The 15,196-nt window shown below is 42.9% G+C and overlaps 1 protein-coding gene across 4 annotated transcripts in view; it reads right to left on the bottom strand.

Moving 5' to 3' along the window:
- Positions 1–15,196, bottom strand: part of LOC149503226 (Ig-like and fibronectin type-III domain-containing protein 2) — a 136,772-nt gene that overhangs the window by 59,971 nt on the left and 61,605 nt on the right. For all 4 annotated transcript variants that reach the window (XM_089738958.1, XM_089738973.1, XM_089738967.1 and 1 more), the window contains one exon: positions 2,038–2,098. The gene's annotated coding sequence lies outside the window, so the exon portion shown is untranslated. The remainder of the gene's footprint in view (positions 1–2,037; positions 2,099–15,196) is intronic.

Genomic DNA, 15,196 nt, shown 5'->3' with positions numbered 1-15,196 from the left:
TTTAAGCACACACAAAAATAGTTCGTATTGGTCCAATATTGAAACTTCAACCAACATCAGCAGTTAATTCATCAAATGAAGATCACCTATATATCGCTCGGTCTAAGAGATAACGCAATACATTTATTTCTTTAGCGATAATATAAATAATTCAGGCGCTGCGAGGAAGTATTGTGGTGATATATTGTTTTAGGGAGGCGGTGTATAAACAGGTTATTTTGTTGTTCTGATCGTAGCTACTGGTGTGTACACGGGGGTACAAGGCAGTGGTAGTGGCCACCGTCGCTCATGGTCATCAGTAATGCCAAGGGCACGATCAAGGACCTGCCTGTCGTTAAAAACTTACCTCAAACCGCACTTAAAGAACAACATGTCACAACGCTGAGTAGATTAAGAGGGTAGTTTATTCCAAACTCGAATGGTTCGTGACAAAATGATATCTGTGAACGCACTGTGAACGTAGCGAACGTAGCGGTTCTAGTTATTGTGGATGATGATGTTTTCCACAGAAAACTGAAACGTGTTGCTTCTTCATGATCCCTCATTGGTATTGGTATCTCCTAATTCTTAGTTCTAGTATTGATGGTGAGTGCGTTGTGAGCCCTCATCAGCCTTTAGCACTACCACCACCCTGCCAATTGCTTTCGAGAAAAGAGTCTTGAATTCTGGTTCAGACAGCAGGATATGGTAACGCAATGGCAACGTTATATCTCAAGCTGAGTAACGACAGCATATTGCGAGCTCCAATAGCTGCTAAGCATCATCAGTCGGATACTCGTCTGCAGCTCCTCACCGATACCATTATAAATACAATCTCTCGTTTCATACAAACACTTACGACACTGGAATTGAATGAAAAAACCCTAACTCAGGGTAAAAAACATATTTTTCTTCCATTGAAGGCTACGTGAAGGATTTATAAGTACCAAGTTCACACAACTACGAGATTTAGGGCTTCCCCAATGTATTGGTTTCCGGCTCCCGTGACATTCACTTGAAAATATAGCCTTATTTATTTGGTGCGGCGTTTCAAATTAACGTGATCCCGGAATGCTAAGGTAGCAAATATCATTTTAACGAACGATATGAAACTGTCACTTGCAATCATTAAGTCATACTGTAAGTACAGTGTTTATTGAGCGTTTGGGGGACAGAATCAACGCCAGCTCCTCCACCGACATAGCTCAAGACTCACAGTTCGAATATAGCTCTTCGGAACTTGTAGATATATATCTACATATATAAGCTTACTTTCGGTAAACAAGCTCACAGCTGACCTGTTGACGGTACAATATGAACACTGCAACTAAATAGAGACGAGATATCGAAGTCTCCAATGTATTAATTTAACAACTGCCCCGCAAAATTATAATTTGCGTAATTACTGGTGGTCGGACCTCTTGTGAGTCCGCACGGGTAGATGCCACCGCCCCGCCTATTTCTGCCGTGAAGCAGTAATGCGTTTCGGTTTGAAGGGTGGGGCAGCCGTTGTGACTATGCTGAGACCTTAGAACTGTATCTCAAGGTGTGTGGCGCATTTACGTTGTGGATGTCTATGGGCTCCAGTAACCACTTAACATCGGGTGGGCTGTGAGCTCGTCCACACAGCTTAGCAATAAAAAAAAAAAAAACCTCCAGTCGCTGCGACGGACGCAGGCAGTGCAGTGGTACTCACCGGCGCGGGACCACACTGCGCACTATCGTTGGCACGAGTCCGGCTTTTATAGTACCCTCACTTTTTTGAGATACCATAGACCTTTAAGATTTTTTTATTGCTTAGATGGATGGACGAGTTGACGGCCCACTTGGTGTTAACTAGTATTCGGAACCCATAGACATCTATAACGTAATGCCGCACCCACCTTGAGATATGAGTTATAAGGTCTCAGTATAGTTACAGCGGCTGCCCCACCCTTTAAGCCAAAACGCATTAGTGCTTCAGGGCAGAAGTAGGCCGGGTGGTGGTACTGACCGGCACGGACTCACCAGACGTCCTACTACCAGTAAGCCAGAAAACATAAATAGTATTCTACGTACCTTTGGTGAAGAACTTAAGTCTCAAGATCGAAGATATGTTCTTCAAGGTTGCATGCGGTATCTGAAAACATAGATTTTTAAGTTATTTAAGGATATTAAAAATGACTATTTGTATTTGAATTGATGACTTTGGAATGAGCTCCACTCCACGGTGTTTTCCGAGCGCTATGACTTGTCCTTCTTCAAACAAGGCTTGCGGAGAGTACTTTATGGTAGGCAGCGGCTTGGCTCTGCCCCTGGCATTGCTGACGTCCATGAGCGACGGTGACCACTTACCATCAGTTGGGCCGTATGCTCGTCTGCCTACAAAGGCAATAAAAAAAAAGACAGGAGTATAGTTTAGTGAGCCCGGGCTCCGTCCTAGAGCTGGTATAAAGTGACTTCAAAGCGGCCTGGTAGTCAAAGGCACGTTTTTTTTAATACCACCATCCCCTGCAACTATTAACACCTTATAGCCAAGCTTATAGTAAGCTTATTTATTTTTATTGGCGCTGCAGGCAGACGAGCGCACGGCCCACCTGATGGTGAGCAGTTACTGTCGCTAATGGACGTCAAGCCAGGGGCAGGGGCAGAGTCAAGCCGCTGCCTATCGTTAATAAATAGAGGCACCCTGGTTATTTTTAGCGTGAAGCAGTTATTCGTTCTAGTTTGAGCGGGAGAAAGCCTTTCTTTAATAAATTGAGACTCCTCTTACATCTCAAGGTGGTGGAATTCACGTTGTGATATCTGTGGGCTGCGGTAATCACTCTATACTAAGTGTACCGTGAGCTCGCTCAGGTATCTTAGCAATTTAACAATACAAGTGTTAAAGAAGGGGTACTCCTGTAGCAACGCAACGGGGCTCGATCATCCTTCTATTTATTTTCTTTGATTAAAAAACAAATTCGATGCATAGCAGATTAAAGAAAACCAATTTTTAATGAAACATAATCTTCAATAACCAATTTTTAATCAAATCTGTTTGAGCTTTGTTTTTCCTCAAAGGTCGTCATCATTGGCTTTACTCAAACAGATTAATTAACCTTTTATAAATGTTCTTTATACGATTTAAATGTCAGTTTTGTTTTGATATTATTGATAAACTGAAAATATATATGTACATACTTATATTTTTTATTACTTTAAGTTTTTTATTTATTATTAATCTATATATTAATACGTGAAGCAAAAACTTTGAATCCCTTCTTACGAAAATTGCGCGCTGACGGAGGAGTATGAAATTTTCCACACTTATAGAGAATATAGAGAAGAAGTGCACAATGCTAATTTTTTTTTTAAATAATGCATGAAAGATACATTAAATCAATAAAGAAAACATTACACACACTACATACCATGTATTTGACGTACACACGCATGCATACTATTTATTGTCAAACTTTTGTTCTTGACTTCTGTTGTCAAATTGAGAATAGATTAAATATTGTTTGTCTTTGTTAATATTTTTTATAGTGTAGTCTTGGCGAAATTTGTGATTATAAATCAAATCAAATCAAATCAACATAAATGAAAGTACATACTTGTTGAACGTCAAAAGAACTACCGCCAATTCACAAGAACTAGCCTCCGTCCTGAGAAGAATTGGCAAGAAACTCAGCGGGCATGTTTTTTTTTTTTTACATATGAAATTATTATTTATTTATTTTTTAATATTATATTTTTTTTTAAATATGAATTTTTTACACTGAGTATTATAACGTAACAATTACTACAATATTGAAATGCCCGGAGCGACCACTTCATTCCCACTTTGTGCAATCTTCTAGATAATCATTGACTTTATAGTAAGCTTTATTGCACAGATGTTCTTTAATAGTTTTCTTAAACCTATGTATATGTAGGTTCTGAACATCTTGTGGGATTTTGTTGTACAGGCGCACAGACAAACACCCGAATGAGTTTCGTATCTTATGTAACCTACTCATCGGCACAACAAGCTTGTGTTTGTTCCTAGTATTTCTATTATGTATGTCCGACATTTTAGGAAACTCCTCAATATGTTTACGAACATACATCAAATTTTCAAAGATGTACTGGGATGGCATAGTGAGAACTTTAATTTCTTTAAATTTCTCCCTCAGGGATTCCCTTGAGTGCATGTTATAAATAGCACGTATAGCTCTTTTCTGCAGAATAAATATCATTTCTACATCGGCCGCATTGCCCCATAGCAAAATGCCATAGGACATGACACTGTGGAAGTAACTAAAGTAAACTAAACGAGCCGTGTCCGCGTTTGTTAACATTCTAATTTTTTTTACTGCGTATGCTGCAGAGCTGAGCTTACTCGCCAATTTATGAATATGAGGTCCCCACTGCAGTTTGGAGTCCACTGTTATACCAAGAAATACGGTTGACTCAACAAGCTCCAATGATTCCTCAGAAACAATTACATCACCATCCACTTGTCTCACGTTTAAAGATGGTTTAATACATTTTAAAGTAAATTTAATACATTTAGTTTTCTTACTATTCAATAATAGGTTATTGATACGGAACCAATGAACCACACACGAAATCGGATCATTCACTTCGTCATAGACTTGTAATTGTCGTTTAATTTTAAATAATAAAGATGTACTTATCATCTGCGAATAATACGACCTCGTGTCGAGACTCAATAAAACTAGGTAAATCGTTTATATATATTAGAAATAAAAAAAGACCCAAAATGGAACCTTGAGGGTACACCCATTTTCAACAAGGAGCCTGAAGATCTATTACCTTTCACATCTACTGTTTGTATCCGTCCTAAAGTATAAAATACAATCATAATAGTGTACAAGCCTACAATTCCAATTAATTATAGTCAATTTTCGACTACTGCGGGACCTCTAGTCCCTATAATTACTACAGTGAATATTTAAAAACAAAATTTAAAATAAGTTTTTAAATTGAAAAAACAATAATAGGTAACTAATCTATCTTCATTAAGATTTTAATTTATTTTTCAATGTGTAAAAATTATAATTGTTATTAGCAAATGTTTACGGATGGATCAGTTGAGAAAATTTATGCTGGGATTAACCCAGTTGTGTGCAGACATCTTTAAACCTACGCCTACGAGTAAAAACCATCATCTACATTTAAGTTAGCTAGCTACAAAAGCGTACATTGCAGTATTTTCTTTTACTATTTTTTTTAGTTCATAGTTACTGGTTGAAACAAAGATCAGCTACTGATGACACTGGAATGAGAATGTATGACTTTATCGTTTTTTTTTGTTTGGAAATCTTACGTTGTACCTTTTTTTTTATTGCCCTTGTAGGCAAACGAGCATACGGCCCACCTGATGGTTACCGTCGCCCATGGACTTCAGCAATGCCAGGGGCAGAGCCAAGCCGCTGCCTACCGGTCAAGCCGCTGCCTACCCACCAAGCCGCTGCCTACCCACCAAGCCGCTGCCTACCCACCAAGCCGCTGCCTACCCACTAAGCCGCTGCCTAGCGACCAAGCCGCTGCCTACCGACCAAGCCGCTGCCTACCGACCAAACCGCTGCCAGCTGCGGGAATAGATCTTATCTTTTCTGTCAATTTCAAATATGATAATATATTAGTATTGTTACGCCGGTAAGAGCAACGCCATCTATCGTCGAATAGTAGGAACGAATAACAAAAGAACTAGTAAAGTCAAGAACGCTCGGGAAGTATAACGCCATCTATTGTCAAATGCCGGAAACGAAATCGAAAATACTCGACCTGTGAGGAATGTTCTCGATAATTCTAGGGATGTCGTATCGACTATAAAAGCGTTGCAGGAATGTCACGAAGTCAGTTAGTAATCGAAACTACTCGAAGCGAAACAGCGAACGGATCACCTGAAGCGAACCGGAAGAAGCGTATTGAGAATTTTAAAATGCTCGTTAAGTGTTCCTAGTGTTAATACAGTGTTAATTTGTACTTCGGTAAAAAAATATTTATCCCGAACCTCAGCGCGTATTTTGATATAGTTGTTAGTGTGAAAAATATTAAGGGTGGGTATCAGAGGCGCTCCCCTCCGTCCCACTTACGTGAGTTCTTCAGTTGTTCGTTGTTCCCCAAACTTACAAAGTTTTCTTGTTTTGTGGCGATGCAACACTTTCAGGGATTTTTATTTTAGTTTTTGCGCGAGTCAGGCTCGGCCGCGGGCTGCGGAGCATTTTGTGGTGATTCAATTCTGCGTAGTTCATTTAGATCGACGCGTGCCTTAAGAAAGACTGATGATGATGCCCACATTTCGCAAATATTTTTTAGTAAGTACATTATGACAAATTAGTGGATTAGAACAATTCTTCTTTGTCGTATCACTGTTGTGAGAGCGGTCGTGGTCGTCGTTCAGCATTATTGTTGTGAGCAGATGTTATGCGCCTCAAGTGTAATCGTTACCTCTCCCGGTTTGTGGTGAGCCTGGTACACTCATGTAAACAACCACCAGCAATGATTGGAAATGAACACCTCTTAAAATAATATCGAATCTCGAAGGAAATTGACACACGGAATATCTCGCAGCTCCCGGCTGTAGTAGCCCGGGGGATTGTTCTCGACAGGGCGGGTGGGCCGCACGGGCCGTCAACGCCCCGAACTTTACGTCATCCACAGAATTAATAACAAGGTATCGGATCTTTTGCCCGATACCACAGATTAACTAAACTTTTTTCATTTCCTAATCACTCGCAGCCTAAGGGCCTATTCCAGATACGTGCGGCTTGGAAAGTGAGCTCACGGGGCCCAGCATGGAAGGACTTGCTAGCAAAAGCATTGGTTCGCAGTGCAGTGAATCGGAATCGCGACCCACTGAGAAGAACCAGTGAGAAACTCAGTGGGTTGTACATATGGGCTAATGCAACGAGCTTTACAAGGACGGAGGCCGACGCTCTGAGTGCCTAAAAACACCGAGAGTGGATCAGCGGGATCCAATAGGACATGGGCGACGGCGGCCTTGCGTTTTCCCGTCGCCTGGTTCAGAGATGTAGTTCGAGACGGCCACGATTAGAAGATTTTCGTGCCAAGCTGTCGTCTCGAAAAATCGATCTGACGATTTTTTTTTATTTATTGCTTTGATGGATGGACGAGCTCACCGCCCACCTGGTGTTAAGTGGTTACTGGAGCCCATAGACATCTACAACGTAAATGCGCCACCCACCTCGAGATATAAGTTGTAAGGTCTCAGTATAGTTACAACGGCTACCCTTCGAACCGAAACGCATTACTGCTTCACGGCGGAAATAGGCGGGGTGGTGGTACCTACCCGTGCGGACTCCCAAGAGGTCCTACCACCAGTGAAAACCAGTATCTTCAGATGCTTACATAACGGGTCTAATTCTGAATCATCGTAAAGTTCTGTTAATTGAACAGCAGCCAATAGCTGTCACTCGTGAGATCAACACGTCCGCGACAACTGTAGGTGACGCTATCTGCCGGTATAACAATCGTTATACAATCTTAGTTCGAAGAAGTCATTTTGAAGGGCGAAATATCTGGAATGCTTAAGCAATAGAAACTTTTACTTGGGTGTAAATATGATAGGTCAAAGTACCACTTTTAAATAGAAGTCTACAAATTTCGATGATTTTATTAATGCATGTAAAGCTTAGAAGAAACGTGTGGATGATTATAGGAAGTGGAAGATTATAGATTTCGACCCAATAACTCAAGCAGCTTGGCGACACTTAATTTTATAGTCTAAAGTCACAACTTAATACCACATGGCCCGTGAACCCAAATTTAGAAGCTACGATATCTTCGTTGAGAGGCATGCGATACCGCCGGGCCACAGGCACACATCAGCTTGCTTGTCACCGTGTCATCGTTACGTCCGCAACGAAATATTGAGTACCTGCCCCACTCTGGACCACCGCGTCTGTCGCTGACAGTTTTCATAACCCGTCAGAGATTAAACTGCTCCGACGACGAGGGGGAATCGCTGTGAAGCGGAACCCACACGAGAGATTTTAATTTATATCCAAATAAAACCGGTTTTTAACGGTTTTTTTTTCGGATTTAAATTTTACTTTGCAAATTTTTATAGTGAACAAGCTTTTGCCCGCAACTTCGTCCGCGTGGACACAAATAATGCTTATTTTAGAACAAATTTGGTTAACATAAAAAACGTTATTGTGAGCTAACCTTAACATATAGACATATGCTGTCGCGGACTTTTTTTAGATCTTTTAAAGGGGGACAATTCTGTCATACATTATTTTAGCGAAACTTTAACCGTCTCCGCAGCGCACGCAGTGGAAGCTCTCAAAAGGGAAAAAAAACCCGATTTTGAAACATACTTTATTAATGCTCTTATTTTAGCGTGATGTTATATAGCCTATAACCTTCCCCAGTAAATGTGCTATCTAACACTGAAAGAATTTTTCAAATCGGAACAGTAGTTCCTGAGATTAGCGCGTTTCAACAAACAATCTCTTCAGCTTTATAATGTTAAGTATAGATTATCATTCTTCACGGGACTATGATATACCATAAACTTATACCAGGAATACTGTATTCGTGAATCGAATGCCGAAAGAATCCGAGAAGCGGCACAACATAAAAAAATCTTGATAGCGTTAAGGGACACAGCACTATATTTGTTTGATTAAAGTACTAAGAATTAGTAAAATGACGCCATTTAATATGGCGTTGGTATGATAGGTCGCTTTCCACAAAAAGTTCTTAGCATGTTATGTATTTCTTCAACATAAAATTCTCAATAATATTGAAGGTAGACACTAGTATATCTAACTGTACAAAACCAAACTAATACGCGCACGGGGCTAGCCAAGGGTCGGTGCGAGACTCAAAAATTGATTAGAACGTCCCGTCGTCGAAGCTAACCCGAAATTTTCCGTGAACGAATTTCATGAGCGGGTTTTATGGATTCAACCACTCACTGTAAAAGGCGAGAGGTTCAAATTTAATTCGGTAAAAATCGAATCGTAACGCATTGACCCCGGAAGCTATCCCCGGCTTTGAGTGCGGTAAAAGTTCTCGGCACCGCGGGAGATGACTTTTGTAACATAATGTGGATTTTTGGACGAGCTTTTTTGCACAATAACTATTTAAAGAGAATATCATTTGAGATTTTGTTTGGGAATTTGCTTTTCAGAATCGAAATTAATTATTATGTTAATTTAAATCATTCAATTCTATTTTAGTTAGTAAAGATGAATGTTTAATTGTCTGTCCTGAGCCGTCAGTCAAATTGTGGTGGTCATGGAACGATCAACGGAGCGCCAATGTTGCGTGACCTGTAGTCAAGCGGTAGTCAAAGTGGGACGTGACGAGTGCTCACTAGTTAACTGTACAACATCTCGAGCACGGATATGCAGAGCCCTGGATACGTTCTTGTTGTTGCCGATGTCTATGAACAATCATATTGATGTCTTATGATATTTTCTTCAATTTTGTCTATTCCTTTATTATAAAAAAAACTTCAGAGGTGTCAAGGGACACCCGGATGGAACGAAGTTCCTTTCGATTAATTAGTGAAGGAATTGTAATTTTTTTTTTAAGTTTTAATAATAAATTACGGCATTATGAAGAAAAAAAAAACAATACTATGAACTAAATTACTATTGTTGAAACGCTATCTCGAGAAACTGTACTCATTACGCGGACCAATCGGATACGAGCAATGTCACGCGATAAGCGCCTATACGTTGATTGGTCAGAATGACGGATCTAAAAAGTGTCGTGACAACTTTTCGTAAGAATTTTTTCCGTCTAGCCCCCTTTCACAACGCGCGATAAGGAACTTTGTTCCAAAACTGGATTTGCTTAGATTTATTTTTTATTATTAAAGTGAAACTTTTATTACATCGTCTCAAACTTTTTCGTCTGTGTGTTGCATGTCGCGTGACGGTCGGCCGCGGAGTGGGGATAAAGTGAAAGGCGCTCGTCAGAGTAGCCAAGGCCAATATGGCGGTGCCTATAGTTCGCAGCAGCTGACCGTGTAGTGTATAGACTATTACTCATTTGTGCCAGTGCTCCAAGCTATTTTATTTGTTTTTGTCAGTGTTTATGTAAATGTTGTTTGTCAGAGCTAAATGTCTATAATGTGAAAAAAAGTTTCACTTTTACCGTGGTTTCGTAAAACCACACAATCTTTTTCTTAACTCATCCACAGCCGAGAGTCCATGCGGCCAGTAATAGAAATAAATCGGTATGGGAGGCGTGCCCGGGGCGCGGTCACTCCGACCCTCGAGACGAGCAACCGAGCCCCTAACCGCTACACTTTGCACTCTCTATATGAATATTGTAGGTAAGGGTTGAGATTATGTTGTGATAAGTTTGGTTGCTCAGTGTCTAGGGGATGTGACTCGGAGTTGAATTTTTGTTGTTTTATTATTGTAGCTTGGCACACACGATCTTGATCTAGCTAGTATTAAGCAGATGTTGGATAAAATAAACGTAATTTGAATAGTGTAGTGGCTGTCGCACCCTTGACAGGCTGCCACCTGTGAGCGCTAGTGACCATGCCTCACATTACAAAGCTGAAAACATAAACTGTATTGTGAATGAATTGTTCCCTCATAAATAGTACGGACGGTACTGTCACTAGACGCTTCTGGTACGAGACTTTGAAGAAATATAAAGCATTTTTAAAAGCAATTTCAATCTCATTCGGTCCGGATAATACGGTAAAGCCTAGCATCCTTACACGGTAATATTTTCTACCTTCGAGTCGCGAAGGACGCGCGCTGTTCACTGCACTATCTTATCTTCTTCTTAATATATATCCGTAAATCATGTGTCACGTTGTTTGTCCGCGATGGTCTCCTAAACTACTTGACCGATTTTAAATTAAATTTGCAGTTGCAGTGCAGTTTGATCCAACTTGAAAGATAGGATGGTTTTTATTTCGATTATTGGTCGCAATATTATTTAATTAACAATAAAATGATTCCTTATGTTTATTTTAAGTATTAATTGTAAGTTTCATAAGTCTAAAACAGATGGCACCTTAAATCAGTTTTTACAGACAATTGTAATACTATCTTACATTAATATCTCATAGATGGCGCTGTGTTAAAAATACCAACGTTTCACATAAGCTACAATTTAATGGCATAAACACCACGTGTTGCTGAGGCTAAAGTATAAGTGAAATTCATTTCGTAGTAAACGCAATAGAGTGAAATCCAATTATTCTTACTTTTTAATTTTTTGGTATAAGCATAGCCGGCCGCGTGTTATTTAGAAACAAAAACCTTAGCCACAGCAACGTGTGGCCGGGTCTGCTAATTGTTGTGTCTTAGTTGGAACTTCATGTTCTGTAGCGAGCATTAAATGTTCATACAACGTTTATCGAGAGGCACAAATTGAACCGAATAACATGTTAGCCGTTGAGCATGTACGAGTAGTAACAATGACGAGGGTGCGATGCTGTCGGAAGCACGCGCTACTTGCAACTTGTAACTGATCCGTGAAGCTGCGGTGGATATTGTGATATTGTACACTTGTTTTGTGTTCGTTTGTGTTGCTGTGTAGTTTTAACTGATTGTAGAGGTCCTGAGAGCGCGCATGTGTAGCTACCGACCTGCCTATTTCTACGGCGAAGCAATGATGAGGTCCGGTTTAAAGGGGTGGGTCAGCCGTCATACTGTTACACTACGACTTTACATGCCTGAAGGTGTGTGACGACATCCATATTGCGATGTGTATGGTCAACGGTAACCATTCAACAGTAGATATACAGCGGGTTCGTTCACCAATCTCTGAGTCACCAAAATAATTAGAGTTTTTTTATGTATGGTGAACCTTTTTTTTTGTTTTTTTTTTTTTTTTTGTGATTGATAGTTTACTGGTGGCCCGAAGGCCTTTCCAGTTTCACCAGGACAGGTGGGCGAGCAAAGGCTCAGCCAAGAGGGGTGGGATTTGCTAACAACTGCCCGAGCGCCTCCGAAGGAGACCTAACAACTCAAGAGCAATTGTTTCGCGAATGAATCTACTACCGGATCGGAATCGCGACCCGCTGAGAAGATCCGGCGAGAAACTCAGCGGGCTGATGCATGGGTTAGGTTGCACGTCGACCTCTTTGTCGAGTTCGACGAGTACGGTTACCGGGGTCCCTAAGCCTGCCCCTAGTATTAGAGCTGAAGGCATCTAATGCAAAGGTTATTGGATCTGATGGATCCGTAAGGACGTGTCTAGGGCGTCGACGGTGACTGGCTCCTGCATGATCAGGATTCGGGGAGTAGTCAGCGGCGGCAACGATAAGGCGATTATCATGACGCATAGCCTTATCGAAGTATCGTTCCGACGCTGACTTCATGTATTTCCGAATTGATTCGAGGCCCAAGTCGTCGTGTAGGTCAACGTTCCTCACGAACCACGGAGCCCCGACAGCTAACCTGCAAAAGCGGGATTGTAGGGATTGGAGGGTGTCTATGTGTGTGCGGGCCGCGTGAGCGAACACCACACTCGCGTAAGTCATGACGGGCCTTATGCAAGTTTTGTAAAGTGTCACCTTGTTCCGAAGGGACATTTTACTCCGCTTACAGATCATGGGGTAGAGTCTACCGAGAATAAACGCGGCACGGTCACGGACTGATTTTATATGCGGGCGGAATGTCATCGATGCATCCAGGGTAACGCCCAGGTACTTGACCTTCCTGGCCCAGGCAATGGGTTGTCTAAAGAGAGTAATCGGGGGTGTGAGATTCCTCCTCCTAATCCGGGAGGAAATCCGTGTGGAGCTTCCCCTCTGAAATAGCACCGCAGTACTTTTCGCTGGGTTGATGTCTATGCGCCATTTTCGGAACCACTGTCCTAGGGCTAGGGCTGCGCTCTGAAGCTTCTTCGCGATTAGGGACTTATTTCTACTAGAATAGTAAACAGTCGTGTCGTCGGCGAATAAAGCTAAATGGGTCGGCGGCGACCGGGGAATATCGTTGACGAATAAGCTAAATAGGAGGGGTGAGAGGACAGAGCCTTGCGGGACTCCAGCTGTGAGAGGTCGTGGGGAGGAGCGGGTTCCCTCGACTCGATATCGAAAAGAGCGGTTCGACAAGAAGTCCCGTATGATGAGCACGAGACTATCCGGCACGCCCATGTTGAATAGTTTGAAAATCAAACCATTGTGCCAGACTTTGTCGAACGCTTTTGCGACGTCGAAGAAGAGAGCTCCCGTGTATAACGGTTTTGGTCGATTAAGCCCCACAAGAATGTGCTCCGTGAGGCGGTGCACCTGTTGAACGCATGAGTGATTTGTACGGAATCCGAATTGTTCATCGATAAGAATGCCCTTGGATGAGACGAAGTCTCTGAGGCGTTTGTAGAGCAGACGCTCATACAGTTTGCCTAGAGACATGAGGAGGCTAATCGGGCGGTAGCTCGTCGGATGATTTTTTGATTTACCGGGTTTATGTATGCCGATAACGTCCGCTTCTTTCCACACCGCGGGAAAGATACAGTTCGCCATAGCGGCATTGAAAATAGATGCCAACATCACGATGAGTTGGACGGGTAGAAGTTTAATAACGCGGTTAGATATACAGTCGGAACCGGGAGCCTTGCGAGGACGTAGGTCTTTGATCAAGTCTTTAACTTCTATCGGGGTGACGGGTGGTAACGCATCCGATGGTGGCAAGGAGGCTCTGCGTTCTACCTCACTGTCTACTAATTCTACATGAACAGGGTCCACGGATTGAGTGCTGGGCATGCACTGGGTTTGCAATGTATCGGCCAGCAGCTCTGCTTTTTCGTCATCATCGAACGCCGCGAGTCGGCCTGAGGGGCCTACGAGGGGGGGCATAGTTACTACCGTATCCGATTTGAGAGTACGAGCTAAGCGGTAGTAAGACCTTTGGGAGGGCGCGAGTCCTTCTAAGAAATCAGACCATCTGGCATCTCTAACTTCGGCGATGCGAGACTTTACGTCGCGTTGTAGGGCACGCATTCGAATACGATTTTCCGCGGTAGGATACCTGTCGTAGGCGCGTATCGAGGCGTTCTTAGCTCTAAGGAGTTCCCTAATATCGACGGACAATTTGAAGCGGTGAAGGAAGTCCTCCGCTACAACTTGTTTCGATGACCTATCTAATGTCGAGGTGATGTGTGACGTTAAGATGTCTATGGCTTCAGCGGTATCCTGAGGAGACGGGATAGAGTCCGGGTTAAACGGGAGCGATGGTGGATCAGATTCAGCCAGGCTGATGCCCAGCGTGTGCCAATCCACCACAGTCCTCGTGACGGGAACGGAATCGGGAGCGCGACCGAGCTTCATAACGACGGGACGGTGGTCTGAATCTAACTCTGAAACTACTTCGATCGAGTGTAAGCGCAGAGTTACGTTTTTTAATAACGCTATGTCGAGTATATCCGGGCGATGCGCGATATTTAGCGGGTAGTGAGTCGGGGTTAGCGGAGCGACGATATCGAAGGCGAGATCATCGACTAACGCGTCAAGCCGCCTGCCATTCGGGGTTGTGGTGTGTGAGTTCCACCTAATGTGTTTACAATTTAGGTCGCCCGCCAGAATGACAGAGCTCCCCATACCGAGCAGCGCCTCGATATCACTGCTTAGAACGATCTTATCCGGTGGAAGATAAACGGACGCGATAACGATCGGCGCGTGTCCCGTCAGTAAGATTCGGCACACTGATGCTTCGATATTAGCGAGCGCGGGAGGATCGAGCGGGACGCAATGCAGGGCTCTTCTATAGTAAATGACGGTACCACCACCACGGGCAGAGAGCCTGTCGTTCCTGACCATGTTATAGTTCGCGATTTTAGGGTCACGGCGCGCGGGCTTAAGTAGGGTCTCCTGCACTAAAAAGATATCAATTTGGTGGTCACGCAAAAAATTAGAAACCTGATCACGTTGATTTGCGAGACCGTAAGCGTTAAAAAATCCTATCGTTACGGATAGGGGCTTTATTCTACTTATATACGCCATTGATTACCGGCGGAGTGAGGGGAGGACGTACGTATTTAATGACGCGTATACGTCGGCGTATTCCTGCACAACGGCGATAAAGTGTTGTGCAGTGGAGGCAGCGCGAATGGCGTCGCCCAAAGCGTTAACGCGCTCAAAGTTGATCGACTGAAAGAAGTCGATCGCTAAAGCGAGATTGTCGGACGCGGTCGGAGGGCAAGTCGCGGGAGAGGGACGAGTCGCGGGGGCGGGACGAATCGCGGAGGAGGGAGTTGTAGCCGTGTTCGTGTACGGCAGCGGTTTTGCCCA

The sequence above is a fragment of the Bombyx mandarina genome, chromosome 03 (genome assembly GCF_030267445.1).
Source record: "Bombyx mandarina strain Sakado chromosome 03, ASM3026744v2".
Classification (NCBI taxonomy): domain Eukaryota; kingdom Metazoa; phylum Arthropoda; class Insecta; order Lepidoptera; family Bombycidae; genus Bombyx; species Bombyx mandarina.
The sequence above is the reverse complement of the archived record's forward strand: the minus strand, read 5'-3'. Positions and strand labels throughout refer to the sequence as shown.